The sequence below is a fragment of the Meles meles genome, chromosome X (genome assembly GCF_922984935.1).
Source record: "Meles meles chromosome X, mMelMel3.1 paternal haplotype, whole genome shotgun sequence".
Taxonomy (NCBI): Eukaryota; Metazoa; Chordata; class Mammalia; order Carnivora; family Mustelidae; genus Meles; species Meles meles.
The window spans coordinates 4,426,502-4,451,974 of record NC_060087.1 but is presented as its reverse complement, the minus strand read 5'-3'; the positions used below and the strand labels follow the sequence as shown (position 1 = coordinate 4,451,974).

General features: G+C 50.1%; 1 protein-coding gene across 5 annotated transcripts in view; it reads right to left on the bottom strand.

Moving 5' to 3' along the window:
- Positions 1-25,473, bottom strand: part of STS (steroid sulfatase) — a 156,808-nt gene that overhangs the window by 81,017 nt on the left and 50,318 nt on the right. The window lies entirely within an intron of this gene.

Genomic DNA, 25,473 nt, shown 5'->3' with positions numbered 1-25,473 from the left:
AACCAGGAAGATACGAAGCCAGACGCAGAGAGACACACGCAGCATGAAAGGAAATGGCCAATCTTGGGAAAGGAAAAGAAGCGGAACTCACAGAAACTGAACGGAACGCTCACTAGGGGCAGAGACACTGCGGAAGCTGGCCCAAGGGAACTCGTGTTCCGTTGTACGACGACCACGTCCCGTGGACCCGGTGGACAGCACGGCGACTACAGTTAATGATTCTGGGCTCTACACTCGCTACGCCCTGGAACAGTAGACTGTAAACATTCTCACCACACAGCACAAAATGGTGACTAATACGTGAGTCGAGGCGTCTGTTAATTAACTGATTTGTGGTCATCATTTCACAATCTATATGGATAGGAAATCATCACGTTTCCATTCCACATGTACACAATTTTATTTGTCCCTTAGACCTCAATAAATCTGGGGGGTGGGGGAGGAAGGGCATTCCCCCGCCTCCCCACAAGGAGAAGAAAAAGGAAGAAGAAAAAGTCTCCGAGACAATCCAGTATGAGACAAACAGCCCCTGTTAGGAGGACGAGAAAGTCACTGACAGTTCAACCAAATCCGTTCCAATTCAACCCACTTACGGGACAGATAACGTATGTGACAGCCTTGGGATGGTTTCAGGGTTGCACGTGTCACAGAATGACCCCACATGCACCTGGCTGGCCAAAGGAGGGAATCCACAGGATCACGGCACCCACCCCAGTGAGCACTGGAGTGACAAACGTGGTTTTGGCAAGTGACATGACAATTCAGTCTTGGCCTCCTGCCTGGTGGCGGAGACACCCGGGACCGTGATTCAGCCTCTCTGTTGGTATGTGCAATGGGGATAATCCTAACAATACCTTGGGCATATGATGGAGAAGATAAAAGTATACACTTCGCTATGAACGCGTAAGGGGCTCATCACTACGGGCCAGCGGCTGTCAGTGGTAGTCAGCACGGTGCTATTGTAACTCTGTGTAGACGGTAATAAGGACAGCAATAGAGTTTCAAGCACACTGTGGCAATGCACTACCTGACCCTGGTGATCGCCTTCAGGTATCCTCATCTGTACCATCCTGTCCCCTTGGATGTGGCAGAAACTCACAACCTGGTTCTGAATGTGGAAAACGGATAGCACCTGACATTGTGGTTACATCACGACCTCCATCTGGCTAGCAGCCTCCTGCTCTGGCTGGATCTCAATGAAGTGAGACTCTATGTTGGAGGGACCCCCCCGCCCCCGCCACGGCAAGGAACTGAGGGAGGCTTGCAGCTAACAGGCAGCAAGGACACGAGTTCCCCATGCTGACCACCTACAAGGAACAGAATCACACCCACAACCACTGGAATGAGCTTGGGAATGGAACCTTCGGATAAGACCACTGCCCTGGACGGCACCTTGATCCCAAAGCAGCAGCTACATTGTGTCGGATTTCTAACCCACAGACACTCTGAAATAACAAACACGTTGCTTTGAGCTGCTGACTTTTACACTCACCTGTTCCACAGAAGCAGAAACTAATACAAAGTCCAAGAGCTTTGGATGGGAAATTCCACTGCATTAATGAGGACCTGCAAAGACTTTCCATGGCAGGGGCTCAAAGGCCATGCTGCGCTTATTTTAAGAACCGGCTTCATTAGCAATGAGCAGTCAGAATTTATGTAAGTAATTTAAAGACACACGGCTCAGCTCACCAACCACGTGAAGAATGAATTTCTGTTTTATGGCTGAAAGTTGAAAATACCGGGAATGAAAAATGGACTTACGGCAGCCCAGAGGGATATGGTTGACAGAGATTAAATGAAGCAAAATCCAGGCTCTGTGGCAGTCTTAAAGTTCTACCCCAAATCCAGCTCTTTTGAAACTTACTTTGGCCCACCCGGCTTTTACTAGACATGAAAATCAAAATTCTTTTTTTTTTTTTTTTTTTCAAATCAATGTTGTATTGTTGCATTTTTGCTTTTATTCTGAAGGTACAGAGAGAAAACAGAGCAGCCACTATGCAGAGAACCACTCAGGTGACGGGTTTCCCTCCACATTCTTTTCCCCGTGCTGCCCCAGGAATGTCTGAAGGCACAGCGTTCCTACGGCCACACGCCATTGCTCTGGTCTATGTTTCCTCCATGCAAGACTCTCACTGTGAGATGGAGAGAGCCTCCTGGAAGAGCAGGGATCAGAAAAGGACCACAGCACTGTCAGCCCGCCCAGGACATGACGGGCAGACGCCGCGGAATTTAATCTGGGGGTGACGTGCATGCCCCATCATTCTGCCGCTCTTTGACGGAGGGACTCTGGCAGAGTTGGGACGCAATGTGGGCCCGGTGGGCCATGATGCCACAGAGATGCTGCTACCCAGACCAGCTGGGGGCAGGTGGGGCAGAACAACAGGACTGATCTGAGATGCAATTCATACCCACAGGTAATTAACTGGATAGGAGGCGTCAGAGGGAGAGAGAGCGGTCAATGAGATGTCAGCCTTGCTCTCTGGAAAGACATGGTGGCCATTAGCTTTGCGAGAACAATGAAGACAGAAAACGTCTGGGGCTTGAGATTACATCGGCTTCACGCTGAGACGTTGCCACAATAAGGATCCGTGACTGGAAAAATCCATTCCAGTTTTCTGTGCATTTTGCTGAGAGGCTTAGTTCAGGTGCAGACCTTTTCTGTTCCTTAAATTAGAATTAAACTTTGTAGGATCAAAGCCCTTTAATAACTATTAGTATCTACAGGGTATTAATTTGCGAATCACAGAATGGCTGGGTTTGGTTACCTCGCTGTGACTTTCTGTCATTAACTGGACCTCCACAACGTGCCTGCGGTAGATACAGCCAGACCTCGGCTGACAAAGATCACCCGCCCCAGTGAAAACTGCTAGAAAATGTCAGTCTGTTAACAGCCATTCAGAATCTCTCTGCATATAAACGACTACTGTCTGAAGTAACCAGAACTTATTTTTTTCCCCACGAGCATGGGCATTTATAAAGATGTTTCCAACTATTAAAACACAGTTAGTTGATAAAAGTACTTAAAATATAAATGAAAATGCTCTACTCCAAACCATGAGTATGGTACATTAACTTCTGAAAAACAGCATAATTTCCCTCCTTCGGAAATTAAATTATTTTTCTGAACAATCCTAATTTGGCAAAAAAGCACGAAAACACTTTCGGGAGGAAGTAGGTATTCCTAAAACAGAGCTATTATGAGGGAGAGAAACAAAAGAACATTTTTGTAACTGGAGATGTAATTACATTAAATTTGTTCATTAAAGAAAAATTAACACGATGCTTACATCACAGAAACTTCACCATGGCAACAAAAATGTTCCCGATCTCTTTGCTCAATGGGAAAAAAGGCAGATTGAAAATAGAGAAAACCCTACATTACAAGCCATACTTTTTTTAGAACAAAGGCAATTCTATTCCATTTAAACTATATGTAGTATAGTTTAAAACTATATGTAATACATTTCTTGACTCATGAAATTGGTTAACAAAGGGTTACCTAAACAGATGTCCTGTTTTAAAACCATAAAAACCATCTGACATCAGGACAGCAAAAACCTATCTGAATATGTGTTAAAACAGGTAGGTGTTTCTATAGATTTAAATAGCTCTTTAAATTGTGACTTTTCTAAGGCAACGCTGTGTGCCAAGGGGACTTTAATAAAAAACAAGAAATTGCTTGCAATTCTTCTAAAATATTCACGTTTTACTTATTCAACAAATCGCTGTTTTTATGGACTCTGCCGCAGGAGACGGCGCTCGGGTCTTTGCACATGTCCACACACTCAACTACTCATGCTACAACTAAGCTCATTATATTAGTGTCAGAGCATTAATTATGAAAGCTATTTGAAAAATTAGGTCTTAACCTCCTTGTTTACAATTGAAATCTTCAGACAGCTCGGGGAAACACTCAGTTCGGAAACGGGGAAACCCGCCTGGCTCCCGCTGACTTCTCTGCCTCTTTTGCTTGTAAGGCTGACGCTCCAGGACACCAGTAAGAGGGAGGCATACAGGGAGCCCAGCCACGACGCTTCCCAAATTCCTGGTGACGTTCCTCACCGTCCGACATGCAACCGAGGAGCTCGATCTCTGCACACCTGTGTCTACGGCTGGACAACACCAGCGCTCCTACCACGTCTAAGCGCCTGTAATATTTACGTTCCCAAAACCTGATGGTTTTTCCCTAAGTCTGCCTGGATCTGACTCCATATTGTCTTCCGATTTGAGAGGACAGGGGTAAACCTCTGAAAGCACCTGCACGAAGCAAAATATTCCATGAAAATTATAAAAACCAGAGTCTGAGGAGCCTAAGACCCTGTGATGTCTGAGTTTCGGAAAAGCATTTCCCCGCATTGTCTAGGTCAACATCCGGCTGCCTCAACTGTATTTGGTTCCTCGGCAAGGCTGAGCATTCCGGCTGACACGGAGAAATGCTAAGAGGCAGGTGCTCCATCACACCAATGTGACTGAGATGGTCATGAGACTGAGCTGGTCATGAGATCAGACCCCTCCCAGCCCGGTCCGGGAGGGGGAGTTCCTCAGGAAACGTGGTAATAGTCCTGTAGTCTCCTCCATCAACCGGGCAAGCCCACTGAAGGGGAGCCCCTCTGTCCCCTGGAGTTCAGAGCAACTGGGAAGTACCAAGTCCACGCCAGTGAGGAAAGCCACAGCAAGAGCAAGAGGCATCAGAAGGAGACACGGCGGCATAGACAGGAACCAGTGGGCAAAGCCACAGTGACAACACCCACCTTTCAGTCTGTATCAGACAGTTAGCTGCCAGGTACCTTGTTACAGAGACCACCCTCTACGTTCAGCAACTTGACACCACCCTGTACGTCCAGAAACCAGAGACCAACCTCCACGTCTAGCAACCGGAGACCACCCCCGATGTCCAGCAACCAGGGACCATTCTCTACGTCCAGCAACCGGAAACCATCCCCCACGTCCAGCAACCGGAAACCACCCCCCACGACCAGCAACTGGAAGCCATCCCCCACATCCAGCAACAAGAGACCACCCTGTACGTCCAGCAACTGGAGACCACCCTCCATGTCCAGCAAATGGAGACTACCCCCAATGTCCAGCAACCAGGGACCATTCTCTACATCCAGCAACCGGAAACCATCCCCCACATCCAGCAACCGGAAACCACCCCCCACAACCAGCAACTGGAAACCATCCCCCACATCCAGCAACCAGAGACCACCCTGTACATCCAGCAACTGGAGACCACCCTCCATGTCCAGCAAATGGAGACTACCCCCAATGTCCAGCAACCAGGGACCATTCTCTACATCCAGCAACCAGAAACCATCCCCCACATCCAGCAACCGGAAACCACCCCCCACAACCAGCAACTGGAAACCATCCCCCACATCCAGCAACCAGAGACCACCCTCTACGTCCAGCAACCAGAAACCACCCTCCATGTTCAGCAAACGGAGACCACCCCCAACGTCCAGCAACCAGGGACCATTCTCTATGTCCAGCAACCGGAGACCATCCTCCATGTCCAGTAACCAGAGACCACCCTCCACGTCCAGTAACCAGAGACCACCCTCCACGTCCAGCAACCGGGGACCACCCCCCATGACCAGCAACCGGAAACCACCCCCCACGACCAGCAACCGGAAACCACCCTCCACGTCCAGCAACCCGGGACCACCCTTCACATCCAGCAACTGGCATTGCAGGCTCTGGGATGACTCCCATGATACAGACGTGGAGTCAACCTGACCGGTGATATTACCAGCTCAAGGACGTGTGGCAAGTGACTGATGGAATGAATGGCTCCTAGTCCAGTACTCTTGGAACCCAAATCCGTTCACTGAGAACTGTGCCAAGAGGGGCCTAGCCACGTGGTACCACCAAGGGGCAAGTTGTGGCTGCAAGGAGCATTCTATTTTACTTTATGCATGGCTGCGTTGAGTATTTTATGACCGATTACGGAGTTGTTAAATGAGTTTTAATTGTGGTAAAGATCAAAATAAAACTCACCCACGTAAACATTTCTCACTGTACAGCTCAGTGCTACTAACTCTGTTCACAGCTGCTGGCCAACCATCACCGCCGTCCATCTCCAGAATGCTTGTTGCATTGTAAAACTGAATCTCTGTCCCCACGGAGCACTGAATCCCCGTGTCCCCTCTCCCAGCGCCTGATACCCACGCTGCCCCTCTCGGTCTCCCTGCATCTCACTACTCCAAGTACCTCATGGGACTGCAATCATACAGGATGTGTCCTTCTGTGTCTGGCATCCTGTCCTAAGGTTCATCCACGTGGTAGCGCGGGTCAGTATATCCTTCCTTTTTAAGGCTGAATAATATTCCACTCGGTCGATGGACCACATTTTCTTCATCCACTCATATAATTTTTTAAGGATTTATTTCTTTACTTGAGAGAGAGCAAGTGCGCACAAGTAGGGGGACAGCAGAGGGAGAGGAAGAAGCAGGGAGACCAATGCGGAGCTCGATCCCAGGACCTTGAGATCATGACCTGAACTGAAGGCAGACACGGAACTGACTGAGCCCCCCGGCGTCCCCACAGCCATTCATCTGTTGACTGCGATGATGTAATTCTAAAAGACAAAGTACAGAAAACAGCTAACCAGGAATGACTGCATTCCTGGACTCCTGGCCCCGGTTATGCAATTCTTCAGAGCTCTTCGCAGGACTACGATTTGTGAAGAAGTACACATTGTGAAATATCTTTGTCATGCACACGCTAACAACATGTACGCTGCTATCCACGTCCCTGCATGTAAGACATTTATGTACAACCCAAATACAGGTGTGCATCACCTTCTAGTAGGACACTGAAATGTCTGTGAATATCAGAGCCTTGTAAAAGTTAATACTTCAACATTATCCCAAAGGGTACAGGACACATTTTTATGGCTCCTGATTCATTATTTTCATTCGAGATGGCTTAGTGTCTTGTAGCTAGATGTTCACATCTCACGGCCTGCTCTTAAGACAAAAGAGGATTATCAGTTCCCCCACTGTGTAAATAAAAACTCATAATTATCATAAGCAAATATTTACTTACAATATCGCCCCAGAAAACATTTAATGCCATGGAGCTTTGATACAGTGCCATTTTGTGGAATGTATATTTTATAAGGAGTGGATTGCCTTTAAGATAAAGAACTCCTCAAACTCAACAGCCAAAAAACAAATAATCAGGTTAAAAAACGGGTACAAGTCAAGAACAGAAACTTCTTCAAAGAAGACATACAGATGGCTAATAGGCACATGAAAAAGTGTTCATCATCACTAGCCATCAGGGAGATTCAAATTAAAACCACATTGAGATACCACCTGACACCAGTTAGAATGGCCAAAATTAGCAAGACAGGAAACAACGGGTGTTGGAGAGGATGTGGAGAAAGGGGAACCCTCTTACACTGTTGGTGGGAATGCAAGTTAGTGCAGCCACTTTGGAGAACAGTGTGGAGATTCCTTAAGAAATTAAAAATAGAGCTTCCCTATGACCCTGCAATTGCACTACTGGGTATTTACCCAAAGATACAGATGTAGTGAAAAGAAGGGCCATCTGCACCCCAAGGTTCATAGCAGTAATGGCTACGGTTGCCAAACTGTGGAAAGAACCAAGATGCCCTTCAACGGACGAATGGATAAGGAAGATGTGGTCCATATACACAATGGAGTATTATGCCTCCATCAGAAAGGATGAACACCCAACTTTTGTAGCAACATGGACAGGACTGGAGGAGATTATGCTGAGTGAAATAAGTCAAGCAGAGAGAGTCAAGTATCATATGGTCTCACTTACTTGTGGAGCATAACAAAGAACATGGAGGACATGGGGAGATGGAGAGGAGAAGGAGTTGAGGGAAACTGGAAGGGGAGATGAACCATGAGAGACTGTGGACTCTGAAAAACAACCTGAGGGTTTTGAAGGGGTGGGGTGTGGGAGGTTGGGTAAGCCTGGTGGTGGGTATTGTGGAGGGTATGTATTGCATGGAGCACTGGGTGTGGTACATAAACAATGAATTCTGGAACACTGAAAATAAAATGAAATAAGTAAGATAAGGGGTTATCTTAATGGTGAATTACATTTTTCTCCACATTAAAGGACAATGTGTGAGCTGAGATGCAATCACACTTTCCAGACAAGCTCCTTCGCAAATGGAAATGACCAGTGCAGAATAAGGCCATCAGCCCTGCATGTCCTATGCTCAGAAGAGTAAACGCTCTGCAAACAGTGGTTGTCAGGGCCCTGTAACGAAGAGACGTGTGCCGGAACCAGAGGCCAACCTGCTTCCAAAGGGATGTTATGAGGAGGAGCAGGGCTTTGGGGACAGGGTGGTATCAGCAACCTGACAGAGGAGGCGTCATGGGACAAAGTGAGGCTGCCTGTGTGGTCTACGCAGCACGGAAGCTCTCGGCAGATCCCAGTCTAGGCTGCTAGAATTCTTCGGAGTTTGGTGCTGGAGCAGATAAGAAAACATAACTCTGCCTAAGGAGGTCCCTGCTGGACACAGGGCTTTCCTGGAGGCCTCCCAGGAAGACACAGAGCCTGGGTCGGTGCATGTCGGGGGTTATCTGCATGTTTCTGGACCCCCTGGCCAGAATCCCCGTGAGCACCCCGAGTCCAGCTTTCTAACACTTGTGATTTCTGACATTCACGGTGAAGGAGCTGACCTACGTCACAGGCAATCAGAGAGAACGGCCAGCAAATTTAACAGGAGAGAAGACAGAGCATTGCAGGAGGTCTGAAGGAGAAAAGGGAAACGAAGAAGAGTTGCTTTCTTTACGTTCTGGTATGGTCATCGGGGCTGTAATGTCAGAAGGCCTCTGGGGCTGTTTGTTCAGGGGTACTAAAGCTGTTTTTTTTTTTTTAATTTTTTAAGATTTTATTTATTTGACAGAGAGCACAAGTAGGCAGAGAGGCAGGCAGAAAGAGAGGAGGAAGCAGGCTCCCTGCTGAGCAGAGAGCCCAATGCAAGGCTCAATCCCAGGACCCCGGGATCATGACCTGAGCCGAAGGCAGAGGCTTAACCCACTGAGCCACCCAGGCATCCTTCTAAAGCTGTGTTTATTGGGGTGAGGAACATTCTGCTGGGCAGTGACTCGAGATGAGAAAGAGGAACATGATCTTAGCTACTAGGGAGCGGGGCCAGGCATGACCACTGTCACAACCAGATTAGGGAACAAGACAACGATGGCTCAGGACAACCAGGCCATTCCCACTAAGGGCATGGCCAGCCAGCTGCCTGTGGGAACCTCACCCTTCAGCAACCTACTCAACTGGTCCGTGAGACGCATCTCAGAAAAATGATCATCAGCCCAGCCATCTTTGCAGGGACGATGGAGAGGGGGGCGTCCCCACCCCAACACACACACTCTCACACCATCTCTCCCAGTTTTGGTAGTGACTATAAGCATATGGATATTGCCTGCAGGATCTCCAAGCAGAATGCGGAACATTTTTCGTTTCCCATGTAACTCTGTGCATGAGGGCAGATGGTACGATTCACATGACATCCACGCCACCATTGAAACCACCGTAAAGTGTCCAATGCAGTCGTCGTGAGAACGTTCGATGTATGGTCTAAGCACCACCCGCACCTGCTCCCAGAACGTCTCGGCAGCCCCAAAGCAAAGTCTGCATCCAGCACACTCCCATTCCCCAGCTCTCCCTCCTGCTCGCCCTTGGCAAGCACGAATCTGCTCTCTCCAAGGACGTGCCTCTTCTGGACAGTGCACAGACACGGACTCAGGTACCGTGTGGTGGACATTCGCAGGGCTTCTGGTTTACGGGTGTCTTTCAGACCAGTGTTGCCATGAACATTCATGTGCAGGTTTGTTGAACATCTGTTTCCAGTTCTTTGGGGTTATAATCCCAGGAGTGGGATGGCTGTGTGGTACGGAGAGCCGGTTTACCTTGGTGAGGAACTGCCCAATGCCCTCGCACACCAGCTACACGTCTCATGCTCTCCGTTAAAGCCCAGTGTTTTAATAACCCATCTGCAAGCGGGGCATGCACTGAGAGGCACAGGCACTAAACCAGGATGGGATGGAACTTCCTACATGGGAGACCCTGTCTGCTTCCAGCACTGGTGGATGGAACGGGGAGAAGAGGGGAACCCATGCAGCCAGTGGACCGTAGCCCAGAGCACAGTCCTCCAAGCCTCCCTGGTGTCAGACCCCAAGCTCTGTGGAAAGGAGAGTGTGGATCTCCCCATAGAGCATTGGAAGCCACAGGGAGCTGGACCTAATCCGAGCTTAGCAAACAGCACAGGACCAACAGAGCCGTTCACACAAGGGGCCAGATGGACAAAGGCCTGTGATGTTGTCTGGGGGCGAATACTGAACTTACGTGTCCACTCGGTCACTTAGACTCGATGTCTGCCATTAGGAAAAAACCTATATATGTACACAGACACGTATATATAAGTACACACATCTACGTTAGGTACACATACACCGTGGGAAGTAGTACGAGATGCACAAACATTAAAATGATCAGACCCTGGGATGCCTGGGTGGCTCCGTTAGTTAAGCACCTGCCTTCAGCTCAGGTCATGATCCCAGGGTCCTGGAATCGAGTCCCACGTCAGGTTCCTTGCTAAGCGGGGAGCCTGCTTCCTCCTCTACCTCTGCCCCTGCTCAAGGGTGCACTCTCTCTCTCTCTCTGTCAAATAAATAAAATCTTAAAAAAATATATAAAATGATCAGACACCACATCTAAAATATCTGTAATAATGATAAGTATGTTAAAGGATTTTTAAAACAATCCAAGTGTGTCTACTCTCTTCCACTGGTGGTAACTTCTGCAGAAACGTCTGTAGACTTTGTCTAGCCTTTAATAAGATTAAGTGGAAGCCACTCAAAATTGTGTTCAGCTGAAAATCAGTTTTGATATAACTATAAAAGGAGGTCCAATCTTCGGAATAAGAAGCTGAAACAGACAGTCAGAGGGGGACAGGGAGGTGGGTGTTCACGGTACGTGTCCTGCAGGCCCAGCATTTAGGGTACAGATCTCTGCTCTCAGACGAGCAACACCATGGAACCGTACATAGTGCGAGACACCTAACGATGGTAAGTGCCTCTGGGTTAAGCATTGTCTTCCATGAGACTCAAGATACCGCATCTTCAGCCGAGGCCGCGTGTCCCCCAAGGATCTACGCTGTCTGCGCTCAGTCCCACCAGCAGTGTCCAAACTGGAGCTTCTCACGTCCAAACGTCTTTAAAGTCAGACATGCCCTTGGCGCACAGCTTTACAGGCTGAGTTTCCTCACACCGAAAGCTAATTATCACTTGCGGATAGACGGCTGTAACCACAAAAAACCGAGAGTATCCAAGTTCAAACAGCAACACCGTGATACTTGACAACAGAACCCAATTCTACTTTGTGAGCAAATAATGCCATTTCCTTGTTTCCTCACGTGGTGCCTGTCCAAATGCAGACACCGGACGCCCAGTGTAGTCACACAGCATGCTGACCTTACTAGGGACTGAAGTTTGGCCCCGTCCTGGGCTGGCTGGGAACAAGGCAGGTCTCGGCTCCTGGGAGGCCATGGCACCAGACCTCTTCAGTCGCGCTGGTGTCCACGGCAGACCAAAGAGTCCTGCTAGCCAGGGATCTGGATGGCCCATGCTGTGGTCCCTATGGCTCTGCAGGCTGGCAGAACGGGACCTGCAGGAGAGTGCTGGCTCATACAACAGGCACGGCCAGTGGGAAGGTGTGTGACGATGGCCAGCATGAGTCAGCTCTCCTAGAGACGGACACCAACGATCAGTGTGATCATGCTAGGAGAACACACATCCAACACGGGGGGACAGTGTGTGTCTGGGAAGAGAGGACGGTCTCAGAAGGATGCCCGTAAGCCTAACAAGTATCATCGATGGCCGGAGGATGCCGGCGTCAAGAAGGTGTGAGCGCACCGCGAGTCGCGTGACGAAGATGCTGGCCGATGAAAGCGTGAGCGTGAGCTCGGTGACCGACCCAGTGACTGGGTCCCTAAGGGCTAAACTTAGCGCTCCTTCAGCATATGTTATAGAAGATCTTTCCAAGACAAAGAAGAGACGTTCCAGCCAACTCTGCCCACGTCGGACCACAGCTGAAATAGCATCGTTCAGTTGGTATCACCGCTCTCGAGCAGGGAGAGACAGACGTCTCCAGCTGAGGCTGGTGGACATGCAGGCAGATAGGACCCGGAGGGCACAGACAGCGCTCCCCGTTCTGCAAACGTGACTGCTCAGGAATCACTCGCCTTTCACCCCATACACAGAAGGCACCCAAAGTGCTTAATTTACATTTGCTTGAGAAACCGTGTGCCAAAGAGAGAAACGACTTAGCCGTTGTCTCAGAGCCAGGACCATGTCCAAAGGACACGCTATCCTCAGATCACGAATCGATCAGCTGTCACCTGGCCTTTCCCCAGCCACGAGCGGGCACAGATTGAAAAACCCATCTGCCGGGGCCATCGTGGGAGGGACAACCTGGTGGAGAAGCGGGGAATTTCAACAACGGGACGGCTATCATCCTTCCTGGCCTGCAGATGCGGTCAGCCCGTGCGCAAACTCAGCATCAAAGATCAATCCGAGCAGGAAGAGAAACACGAAACCCGACCCGCTGAGAGAGGAAACCCAAGGAGATGCGCGCTCACGTGGTTCTCTGCGAGGCATCCGTCTGTGATGCTCCGTGCTCGGCCCGTTACACGGCGCGTGAGATCTCTCGATGAAATAAACTCAGTGCGAAGACGATAATTAAGAAATAATTTGGCAACATGATTTAATTACGGGTCATTTCAATGTTTGGAAACAGCCGTAAAAGCGATTTGCATCTCACTACTTAGCCCCATGGATAACCCCTTCTAAACCGCCCCTTGCTAAGCATCCCAGAAAATCATTATAATCAATGGAAATCACCAAGCAACAACAGATTTCAAACACGGGTGTGGGACAGGACGTCTTAGGAGGGCATCCCAGACGCAGGTCGGTGCCATGGGCTTCAAGGTAGAAAGCCACGAGCACACCCACGGCAAGACATGTTTACGGGCAAGGCTTCTCGCCAGCAGGGATGCGGCCGCTGGCGAGGAGACAGCACCGCCACTCACGTCCCCTCCTCTTTGCTTCTTGCATCAGCGGGAGGTGAATGAGTACATTCCTGGCAGGAATGTTCTCCCTGGAGACGGGGCCTCCCCAGCCAAGTCCTGACATCCCCTACCAATGTGTCCTCAAGCACAGTCCGGCTCGGCTGTAAGAGCTTGGCCAGCAGATCCTGGGATAGAGACACAGGCAAGCACCCTGGGGACACTGCCTGCCTTGGAACTCAGCCGCAGTGAATAGAAGAAAAGGTCGTTTGGTTCACGAACAACGTTTGGTTTCACGCAAGCCCTGGGATCCTGGAAGACACGGACGGTTAAGAAATACACCCACTCACGCTGTTTTGGAATAAGGCTGACTGCAAAGCGTCTCCTTTCCTCGAATGACCCAGACAGGATTTCTGGATGTCCCCCCAGACAACCCTGGACAAAGCCAGACACAGACCCACCGAATCCCCCTTCATTGTCTCAAACGCTTCACAGAATGGCCTGTCCCCACTCATCAATCAAAGAAAACACTGGTCAGACTTTGGTTCAGCTTCTGTCTTGCCCCCGGGGCTTTGCACTCTCAGCTTGAGCCATCAGACAGCTCTTCCTGGGGACAGCCTGGCCCCAGGGGAAACCTGCCTCAGAGCCATTGCCCTATCACGTCACCCTGATGGCCCTGCTTCCCACGCCCACTTCCCCCTGCTTTGTCTACTTCCCCTTACACAAGCAAAATCCTTTTTGCCTAAGCTTTGAAACTGTGCAGACCTCATGACAAATATGTTTTCCCCCTTGAAAGAACGCCTCTGGATAAAAGTCTCTCCTTCCCGGCTCTCCATGTGTCGCCACGACACCAGCTTGTCTTGGGGGGCAGGGGTGGGGGTCTTGCCCAGGCAGAGCTGGAACCCTTTCCAAGGAGCAGCATTTGCTCTGTCTGGAGCTACCAAGGATGGCCTCTGGGGTCTACAGATGAGCTGCCGTTTTCCTGGGGGCACCAGGAGGAACCCAGAAGCAGTCAGACATCCCAGCAGGAAAGAAAAGACTCATACAAAATAAGAAAACTATGGATGTTCACTAAAAGGCTGACAGGGGTATGGGTAGGACTAGGGAAGCCAAGGGGGACAGTCCTGGCCTGATGGCCAAAGCGAAGAGAGTGGTCCCCAGAGACTACAAGGGCCCTTGATGGGGGCAGAGACCCCAGTCCAGAACTCAGTCCTTCCTTTGCAGACCTTTATGGGAGGAAGAAGGGCTTGGATGAAAACCTCAACCCTAGTCCCCTCCCCTTCCGGATGCCGTATCTTCCCTTAGTGGCACACACCAAAGCCAGAAGAAAGACGGCCTGTTGATGGAGTCCCGATGGGGCTTCCTCCAGGGAGGAGAACGGAGTGGGGGGGGGGCACAGAGAGGACAACAGGGAGGAATCCCGGAAGGTCACAATGCCGCTCACCTCTCTCACCCCATCTCAGGGCAGCGTTCTTTCTCTGTCTGCTCCAGAAAGCCCTGAGCTGGGGCGCCTGGGTGGCTTAGTGGGTTAAAGCCTCTGCCTTCAGCTCAGATCATGGTCTCAGGGTCCTGGGATCGAGCCCCGGATCGGGCTCTCTGCTCAGCAGGGAGCCTGCTTCCCTGCATCTCTCTCTGCCTGCCTCTCTGCCTGCTTGTGATTTCTGTCTGTCAAATAAATAATAAAAAAAACAAAAATCTTTAAAAAAAAAAAAAAGAAAGAAAGCCCTGAGCTCACCCACCCAGGAGTCCAAGAGGGGAAACCATGAACTGAACTCTGGTTCACCTGCCTCCACAAAACCCATGTTTCTCTCCACCGTTACCCCCCGATGTGTAAGCCGCCTTCCTGCCTTCCACGAGCCAGGAGGACCCACGGAAAACCATCAGAGAAGGACGGTACTGGCTCAGATTCCCTTTACAGCACACAGACATGAAGGCCTTCTTTCTAGACAGGAGGTTTCGACGGCGAGATCTGGAGAGCGTAAGGTCACGTGAGTTCATGCAAGACTCGGGGGTGGGGGCTGCGTCTGTGGGAAGGCGAAAAGAGGAAAGACGGAAATAAATCTGCCTGAGTTCCCAATGTTGCCCTGGGCATCCTCTGCAAGCCATCAGGAACAACGTGACTTGAAAACCTTAACGTGCTGAGGTGGAAAGGATGTCAGTAGCATTTATAGTACGCCAGCTGTATACCAGGTACATCAAGGATGGTGATACAGACCAAGAGGAGCTGAGAGTTGGGCCAGCACCTGCAGGAGCGTGGGCCCCGCACAAGGGTGTTTCAGACGCCACCCCAGGCTAAGTGCCGTGCTCACTGTCCTCATTATTAACACCTCCTTTACACTCTCAAAAGTGCCCCATGTCCAGGATCTATAAAGAACTCCTCAAACTCAACACACACAAAACAGATAATCATATCAAAAAATGGGCAGAAGATGAACAGGCACTTCTCCAACGAAGACATACAAATGGCTATCATTCACATGAAAAAATGTTCATCATCACTAGCCATCAGGGAGATTCAAATTAAAACCTTATTGAGATACCACCTGACACCAGTTCGAATGGCCAAAATTAGCAAGACAGGAAACAACGGGTGTTGGAGAGGATGTGGAGAAAGGGGAACTCTCTTACACTGTTGGTGGGAATGGAAGTTGGTGCAGCCACTTTGGAGAACAGTGTGGAGATCCTCAAGAAATTAAGAATAGAGCTTCCCTAGGACCCTGCAATTGCACTGCTGGGTATTTACCCCAAAGATACAGATGTAGTGAAAAGAAGAGCCATCTGTACCCCAATGTTTATAGCAGCAATGGCCACGGTCGCCAAACTGTGGAAAGAACCAAGATGCCCTTCAACGGATGAATGGATAAGGAAGATGTGGTCCATATACACGATGGAGTATTATGCCTCCATCAGAAAGGATGAATACCCAACTTTTGTAGCAACATGGACGGGACTGGAAGAGATTATGCTGAGCGAAATAAGTCAAGCAGAGAGAGTCAAGTATCTTATGGTCTCACTTACTTGTGGAGCATAACAAAGAACATGGAGGACATGGGGAGATGGAGAGGAGAAGGGAGTTGAGGGAAACTGGAAGGGGAGATGAACCATGAGAGACTGTGGACTCTGAAAAACAACCTGAGGGTTTTGAAGGGGCGGGAGGTGGGAGGTTGGGGGAACCAAGTGGTGGGTAATGGGGGTGGAACGTATTGCATGGAGCACTGGGTGTGGTGCAAAAACGATGAATACTGTTACGCTGAAAAAAAAAAAGTGCCCCATGTGCAACTGAGTCACAGGGTGGGCTCACACCCAATCCTCACCATAGACTCCGGGTTATCACCCGCCTTCCTTAAAGCAGAAAGACGAGGCTAGGGGATAGGCGAGGCATGACACCATCAATCAGTACGGAAGCCACCACTGCAAGATGAGGTCGGTCCAGGCGGACGGTCTGCATTCAGCCACCAAAAATGATCCCTCCCAGCCCCCTGGTGTGCAGACACTAACACGTGAGAAAGTCGTATTTGGAGGGCAAATGACCACGGGGGAGTGGGTGGGGTTCTGCACCTTCTTGGTCACCCGCCTCCAAACGCACTCACCTGTGATGGAAGGGCTCTGCAGAAGGATCTGTTTGGCTGAAGGTAGGGAGTGTGTCCCCTCCCCAAAGGAGCATTTGCAGTAAAGTACAGGGAAAATCCCCAGGCCGCAGGAAAGGACCCTCCCAAGTTCCAATGTGAGGCTGCCGTACACAGGTGTATGCGTGCATAAATGTCTACGTGCGTATGTATCCATATGTATATAAGTGTATATACATTTGTATGGGCTCTTCAGGGATGCAAAATGTTGAAAGGATGTTTTTGATAAAAATAATATTACTCTTAAGAAACTCAACCCTTGGATGCAAAATAATTATTTTTACTCTCACCATTTCCCCTGGAGGGGTTCAGCACCAGCCTTCCCCAAATGGGCCACTTGGGCACGTGTATTGTTGTGAGTGTGGAGGCCGAGGCAATTCAGGCCATCCCACCTCAGGTTCAGCGTGAACAGAAGTACAGCCGTCTTGGCAACGCAAAGCTGGCACCCTGCACCCCTCTCCACCCGCTCCCCTCCCCTCAGCAGTATGTGTGACAGTCCTCAGGCATCCCTGGCTGCCCTAAAAGAGAAACAAACAGTTAACTTGCAGAGATAACAATCCTGCAAGGCAGGAGTCTCCCTTGGTTTATGAATGTCCTTGAGATTAACGACAAAGAAGTTACCTTATCAATAGCCCAATTTCCAGAGGCACATAACTCAGTTCCTCAAGCCCTAACATCACCCTCCCCTCCATAAACAAAACTGAAGGAGGCTGAGGTAGAAGGATAACTAAATAAAGTTGAATTTCTTCTAAACCTAAATCTCACTAACAAGGACGCTTGATAGCAGGAATGTGACATTCCACCAGGACACTCCCAATTGTCGTCATGGTAGTGCCTCATTAGAGGGAAAACGGCCTTGGCTTGATAGTAACCAGGCCTCCAATATCCTGACAGTCTTTTCTACCCTGAGAGCCCTTCTGAACATCCCCTTTGTCCTCACTTACTGCTGAGCCGGCAGTCGTGGCCCAATTATCTACGGCCAAGTCCACCCCCACTCTGCCTTTAAAAACTCCGACTGTAATCCGGTTCGGGGTCCAAGTCCCTACTCCGCTTTGTGGGGTATACTTGGGCCCAAGCTTAAGCTTGTCCAATAAACCCTCGTGTGATTGCATCGTGCGTGGCTCCTTGGTGGTCTCTCGGATGCGAAAACTCGGACACAACAGTGAGCAGAAGACATTCAACGCCCAAAAGATTCAGGACGCGCCATTTACCTCCCCCTTCCCTGCCTGGGAGAAGTTAGACAGAGAGGCTGGTCCAGGAAGGCAGCTATCATCAGAGAGATGCACCGAGTCTGGGCGGACTGGAGGAGGCTCGGGGAGCTTGGCCGGGCCGATGTGTTCAGATCTCTCCCTGTGACCCTCACCAAACACCTGCTCTACCTGCGAATTCCCTTCCCCTCCTGTGAAACCCCAGACCCTGACCCCTTTCTCCTGAGCTCAGGATGGTACATACGCTGAAACGGCCTATCAGGGAGCCCCACATGTCTCTGTATGTATGAAATTAAATTTTTCTCCTGTTTATCGGTCTTATGCCAATGTCATTAATAGAATGGCCAAAAGAACCTACGAAGGGAAGAAGGGGAAATGTTTGTTTCTGCTCATACACCCCCATCGGAAATGCACAAAAGCAAGTACCTGTTTGGAATTAAAATTAAAAACTTAATAAAAATTTTTTTAAAAGGACAAAAAAACCCCCACAATTGTCTGTTAAAGGATATGTAATATTCCAGAATTCAGTTCCCATCTCCTCGTGATCTTGTGGAACAGGATGTGAGCCCAGATTGTTGGGTCAGTGACCTTAATCAGCCAGCTGGTCCTTGCCAGTGTCTCCTCTGATCTATACTAGATATGGGGGTCTCTGTCATGGGATGTCCCCGGGACTCAAAAGGACCAATACGAAACACACTTTATGGGGCATGCAAGCTGGGGTTGAGTCTGGCTCCCCACGGCGGACTGAGTCTGGCTCCCCACGGCAGACAGGATAACCCTACCATGACCAACCCATTGCACTGTCTCAGCCCCCACCTTTGAAGTCAAGATCCGAACAGCATCCCGTGTCCTCTGGTCAGTCCCGTGTTTCAGGGATGGGATCGCATTGCCACACCTGACATAAAAGGACTGGACGCCAAGCAGTGACCATCCCACACTCAGGTCTGTGTGCGGTTCTCTCAGTCCTCACCCATGGGATCTTTTTTGATAAAGGATTACAGATAAATTCCTTACACGGTAAGGTCCCAAAGAGCCCACCCACACAGTCCTCCAACAAAAGCAGGTAATAGTCTTGCAGCAGACAGGCAGGCATGGGTTGGGAAAAGCAAAAATCCGAGGGGGATTTAATAACGTAAGGAAAGCACCGGCCTGGGAGGATGGCTGTGTGTAGGGTTCCTTCCCCACAGTCAGAGATGGAGGTGATTTTATAAGGAAAAAAGAAACAGTAGCAAACCTGTGTGTTGATTACAAACCGCTTTAGGCTGTAGCATTTCCAACGGCAAGGAGGAGTGTGGATACTTAAATCGCAAGCGTTACATTTAATGCTGATTACAACTATATCATGCAAATTCATTAAATCACTGCACTTGGTAGCAAGAATCCCGTTTCATACAGTCCTGATCACTTGCATGAAAAGGGCAGAGCTCTGGTTCACGTGTGTGTACGTAAGGATGCATTCTGGTGATCTCAGAGGGGTTACCTTTGCTGGAAGACTTACCTATTTATAATAACTCGCTCTGAGTGCAAGAAGGCCCAGAGTCCAGTGGACGCGGGACATTAAATCTGCCCCATGAACAGCAAACTCTCCGTGAGATAAAGTCTAGCTTGAGATCCCATTCTCTCCAAAGTATGGAAAACCCCATGCCCTTCTCCACTGAAATCTTCCAATAAGCCAGCGATCCTGTGAGCTCACCTTTACCACAGCCCACACGGCGTTTCTTTGCTTGTCCGGTCCTGAAAGGTTCTGTTGGGTCCCAGGATGGGCGGAAAGAGACAGGAACGCACAGATGACTCTTTGCTGCATGGATCTGTGTGGAGGAGGCCCCAGGGGGAAGGGGAGGTAAAGGGACAGGGCGAGGGTTTGGATTCCAACCCAGCCTGGCTTTTACACTTGGAGACATGCCTTCCACCCATGTCCGGCAGGGAGAGGCTGCTGCAGCCCTAAAAGAAAAAAGAAGGAAGGAAGGAGGGAGGGAGGGAAGGAGGGAGGGAGGGAGAGAGGGAAAGGAAGGAAAGTAAGCAAAGCAAGGAAGCCAGCATCCATGGAGTCCACGAGCAGTCCAGCCTTCTGGACTGCTCCCACCAGCAGCTTTCTAGGTGTCCACCGGGAATCTCAGCAAATGAGGGCGGCTCAGGACAGCAGACTACACTACGGATATCAGAAAGAGACAGAGGGCTGTTTGCATGGAGCACCGCGTTCTAGAGAGGGATGAGGTTCAAATGATAGCGCCCAGAAAAACCGGGGGGTGTCAGGCAGGACCTCAAGATGGCCGGCAATATTCCCGCCAGCCTGGTGTGCACGCTCTGTCTAACCCCATCCCCCTGAGGGGAGGACAGGACCTCTGAATACAATGGAGGTCCGTCCTGTAACGAGATGACTCATCTGTTGACTTTCAGTTCATTCAAAGGGGACGTGGCCTTGGGTGGGCCTGACCCAATCAGGGGATCCCTTGAAAGGTCCGGAGCCCTCTGGGAAGCCAGAAGTGCTCAGCTGGCCTTGAAGAAGCAATCAAGAGCTCCGACATGAACCACCTTTGGAGGCCAGCGCCGCTCAGGAATCATGGGTCACCTCTAGGAGCCAAAGGTGGCCCTGGACCTACAGGCAGCAAGGAAATAGGGACCTCACACCCAACAGCAAGGAGCTGAATCCTGCCACCTGCCCCTGAACGTGGACAAGGATCCTGAGCCTCAGGGGCATCTGGCTGACGCCTGGATGCGGCCGCCTGAGCAGAGGCTCAATGTATCCCAGGCGTGGACTCGTGACCCCCAGAGACCGGGAGATAATACAAGATGTTGTTTGCAGCTACTGGTTATCACCAAACAGAGCCACAAATACAGTGAGTATCAACGTTAACACACACACGCTCCTATCCAAATTACGCAGGTCTCGGATGAGGGATATTTGGGTCATAAATGCATAGACGCAACCCGCTTTAAAAAAAAAAAATCTGCACCCTTTGTCTTAGCATCCAATTCTTTTTCTGCAGTCTGTCTCCAACAACAGGCCGTCGTGCAGCTCTGGTGATGTACTGGTCCCCAAAAACCCACTGGAGGTGGAAAATACCAGAGAGTCAAAACCCCACTGCAGGCACGTAGCGTACTGAGCCTCCCCGCGCAGCCGAGCCTGCCGTCAGCGTGTTCCGACACTTCCGTGAGCCTGCGGCTGGGCAGGATCGTCTCTCACGGCCTTTTCCTATAATACGGGGTTGACTGTGTCATCTCCCAAATGCAGAAAGTGACACACAGATGGCCATCTGGGGCCGGACTGGCTGTCAGTGTGCGGGCCCTCGGCCCCCTGCGACGGCGGGACTGGCTGGGAGCTGCCTGTGCCCGGCATGGCCACGCAGCACAGGGCTGCCTGCCCCTCGTCGGGGAGAAGATCCAAAGTCGCACTCCCGAGGAGAGTGTCCACCGACTGCAGTGGACACTGCAGCCTCGTAACACGAAGAGCGGAAAGGACCCAAGTCGCGCCGTCACAAGTAGGGGACCATCTGCACGGAGCCACCATGCTACAAACACACCCCGCCCGGCTGAGCCCGGCATGCGATCAAGGCCCAGGATACACGTCCGCGTGGACCAGGCTCCGAGCGGCAGGGACAAAGGAAAGTGGGGCGGGCTCAAGAACCAGCCCCCAGAGATGGCCACGTCCTAACCCTCAGAACCGGAGACTGTCTTATTTTAGGAAGCAAACAAGACTCGCCGCGGTGCTTAAGTTAAAGACCCTGAAATGGGCAAAGAATCCGGGCTTATCCAGGTGGACCCAATGTCATCACAGAGGTTCTTGTAAAAGCAGATGGGGAGACTCTGGATGACGGTCCTTGTACTGGCTGTGAAGACAAGGGGAGGGGTCAGGAGACAAGTCGTGCTGGCGTCTCTCGATGCTGCACACAGCGCAGAAATGGATCCTGCCCTAGAAGCTCCCGGAGGCACTGGCCGTGTGGACCCCCTGAAGCCAGCCTGCTGACCCCCACTGTGGACTTCTTTTTTTTTTTTAATATTTTATTTATTTGACAGAGAGATCACAACTAGGCAGAGAGGCAGGCAGAGAGAGAGGAGGAAGCAGGCTCCCTGCGGAGCAGAGAGCCCGATGCAGGGCTCGATCCCAGGACCCTGAGATCATGACCTGAGCCGAAGGCAGAGGCTTTAAGCCACTGAGCCACCCAGACACCCCCCACTGTGGACTTCTGACCACCGGAGGGCTGGGTCATAATTAGCCTCTGCCGTCGGACGTCTGACCAGCTTTGCCGCTATTTCCGAGAGCGGCCCTAGAAAGTTAACAGGGAAGACTAGGGAAGAGTCCACGGAAGCAGGGACGGGACGGAGGACGCGAGGAAAGAAAGAAACAAAGTGAGGGAGGGCAGGGAGGGTGACAATGATTGTTTTCATCATTCAGGAATTTCTAGGTCTCGAGGTATAGGAAGTAAGTCTGTCGAAAACGAGAGTCCCTTACCCAAGACACTTCCCTGCTCTCCTGTTTTGTATCGATCTCTGAATCTCTAATTGTTTTCAAATACAATTTAAAAGATGGAAACTGTACAACAGAACACATAGTAGATTGTCATTTCTACATAGGATCCCGAAGAAATTCAGGAAGGACACACATACGCACCGAATTACAGAGCTTCCTGTGGGTGATGGGACTATGGTGGTTTTTTTTTTTAAAAGGCTTTTCTGGCTTTGTTTTTTGTTTGTTTTTTTTTTTTAACAGTAAACATGTCCCTTAAAAAATAAAAAAGAATTACTTATTTGAGAGAGGGAGAGAGCGAGCATGCACAAGCAGGAGAATCTCAAGCAGCCTCTGTGCTGAGCCCAGAGCTCCATCCCACGACCTTGAGATCACGACCTGACTCCAAACCAGCAGGAGGGTGGGTCACCCAGGGCACCGCCTGTGTGTCCCAAACACGCCCTCCTTTTATCACGACAATGGAAACAAACAAAAACCCTTAAAAAATAAAATAACAAAGGCATGGAAAAAAAATCAGGAAAACCCAGGACATCACGGAGAGACACAACGAACTGCTCTCCTCCTGGAGAGACATTGCTCAGGGCCGAAGTCCTGTTTCTGCACACTTACGCTCTCCTGTCTGCCCAGGGGCACACGCGCTCCCTCCCCCACGGCTTCTGAAGCCACCAGTCCCTTCACACACAAGGGGGGACCTTCAGCTCTGTGCCGGCTCCAACACCATCCAGCCTCACGGCTGTGTTTCCCGTTGTCCTACCAACTTCCAGAGGCCAGGACACCATCCCCCTCATGTTCCCCCAATTAGCTCAGCTCCTGGGACAGGACTTAGGGAATAGCGGTCATGCACTGATTTGGGCCAAGGTCAAAGTTTTTAACAGGTCCCTGTAAGCCCAGACCTGTCCCCAGTTAAGAGAATAATTCTTCTGTTACGGGCAAGGTCCCTTGTACATCTGGGTCCTGCTTTGGCAAAAGTTCCAACTGGGAATGCAATGTTGAAAGGGCTCCTGCTGTAAGTTTTTCTGCCAAGCCCTACATCGGAGGTATGTGGGGAACCCTTAAATTAGGGTTTGGGTTTTCACCACCAGCCACAAGATCTTTCTCACGTATCATTTAGAGAAATTAAAATTTCAAAATTAGTATTCATGAATTCAAGCAATGGGGGGACATGGTAAACTCCGTCTTTCCCCTGCCTGAAAGTACAAGGACTTTGTTGATAAAATCAGAAAGAGGACCAACATTGTGCAACCCACCCCTTAGGAGAACAGCCCTAATTCCTGTGGTTTCCACACATCGTGGAAATGCTCCAAGACTACGTCAGCACAGCTCGTGAGTGGAGTGCCGAGGGGTAGACGAGACCAGGACGCTAGTCGTTTCCTCAATGTTAACGTTAAGTCTTGAGCCATGCAGAAAAATCAATCAGCCTCTTAAAAATGTGTTTACTTTACGGGAGGGGACAGGTGTGATTTTCAATAAAAATCTGTAAGCTCTCAAAATGGATTGCAGGAAAAGGATATCAATTCGCTTGCCAAACATAAATGCATACATTATTTTCTCCCATAGCCACGGGGTCTCTGTGATCTGTGAAACAAGAAGTCAGGTCCCAACACAGTTTTTCAGCATAACTGGGGTTCGCACTTCCTTCCACTTACAATACAGAAGTGGGTAACCTTCCACTTAGGATATAGGATATTTTACCCAACACGGAGGCACCCACCCTTTTCCTTGATGCTTCTTAGTGTGATGACTATGGAAAAGCTTTAATGACTGATAGCAGGCACAAGATCTTTTTTTAAGAGAGGAGAGAGCGTCGGGGCGTGGAAGGGACAGAGGGAGAGGGAGAGAGACCGTCTAAAGCAGTCTCCACGCTCAGCACGGAGCTCGACGCGGGGCTGGCCGTGGGGCTCCATCCCACAACCCTGAGATCACGATCGTTTTATCAAAGTACAAGGTGAAACCTTGGAAGAGCCCATCGTGTAGGTCAGAAATGCATATCGGCCGTGTCGTATTGGCCGTGTCGTATGGCCCCAACAGACACCGCACGTGAAAACGAGCGATGAGTGAACTTGGGAGCCGACGTCAGCTTCAACGGGTCACCTGTGTGGCTCTCAGGAAACTTCCCACCATCCTGAGGTCCAGTTCCTTACTGTCAAGGCCGCTACAGAAACTGCTACTCTATAGATGGGGCACCAGCAGCAGAGAGTTTTAAGGGTAAAACAGCACATGCATCACCAACAATATCTCTACACACCACTTAAAACCGCACTAAGGAAACGTTAGCATCTCCCAAGTCAGTCGGACAAAGGCAGATGGAAAGAAGACACGGGCAGTGTTCCTGGAGCGTGGCAAGCAGACCCTGCAGGGTCTCTGAGTAAGGAATCAGGAGGGCTGGAAAGCCGAGGGCCCCAGGAAGCACCCGTGATACCGAAACGGGGTGGGCCACCGTGTCCCACAGGGCCAGGGACCTCGTCCTGCCGGTCCTGATTCCCACGCTCATCTCTGCACACACTGGATGTTCCCAGACAACAGCCTTGGAGAGCTACGGCTTACAGAGCTTACAGCTCTTGGACAAGCAACTACGTAAATGTCCCCGTGAGCACAGAGCTTCCCCCTGGCTCTGCAGAATGCAGAACCTCCCTGTTCTCTACAAACACAGGCAGAGGACCAGAAGACAGTTGCAAGGAGTCTCCAACATGAGGGTCAGAGACAAAAGGAAGAAAGAAAAAAAAAAGAAGAAGAAGAAAGAAAAAAAAGTCTTAAAATCATCAACCAACCAATCCATCAATCAGTAAGTAGACACATAAAAGATGCCTTGGAAAAAAGCACATTTAGAGAACATAACACAAGTTTTGGAAATGCAGCACAGGACAGATGCGATAAATCAGCCGGGAAGAGGAAACTGAGGGTCTCTCAAAGGAAGATGGGACAAAACATCAAGGTGATTGATAACAGGGCAGAAGACAGGAAACCTGGATATCCGAAAGAGAGGTCCAACCAGCGGAGAAAAGAGACAGAGCACGTGCGGGGATCAATTCCCAAAGCAGTCACACAAGACAGAGTACAGATGTTTAAGGAAGTAAAGGTCCATGTTGAACGGACGAGCACATGACCAAA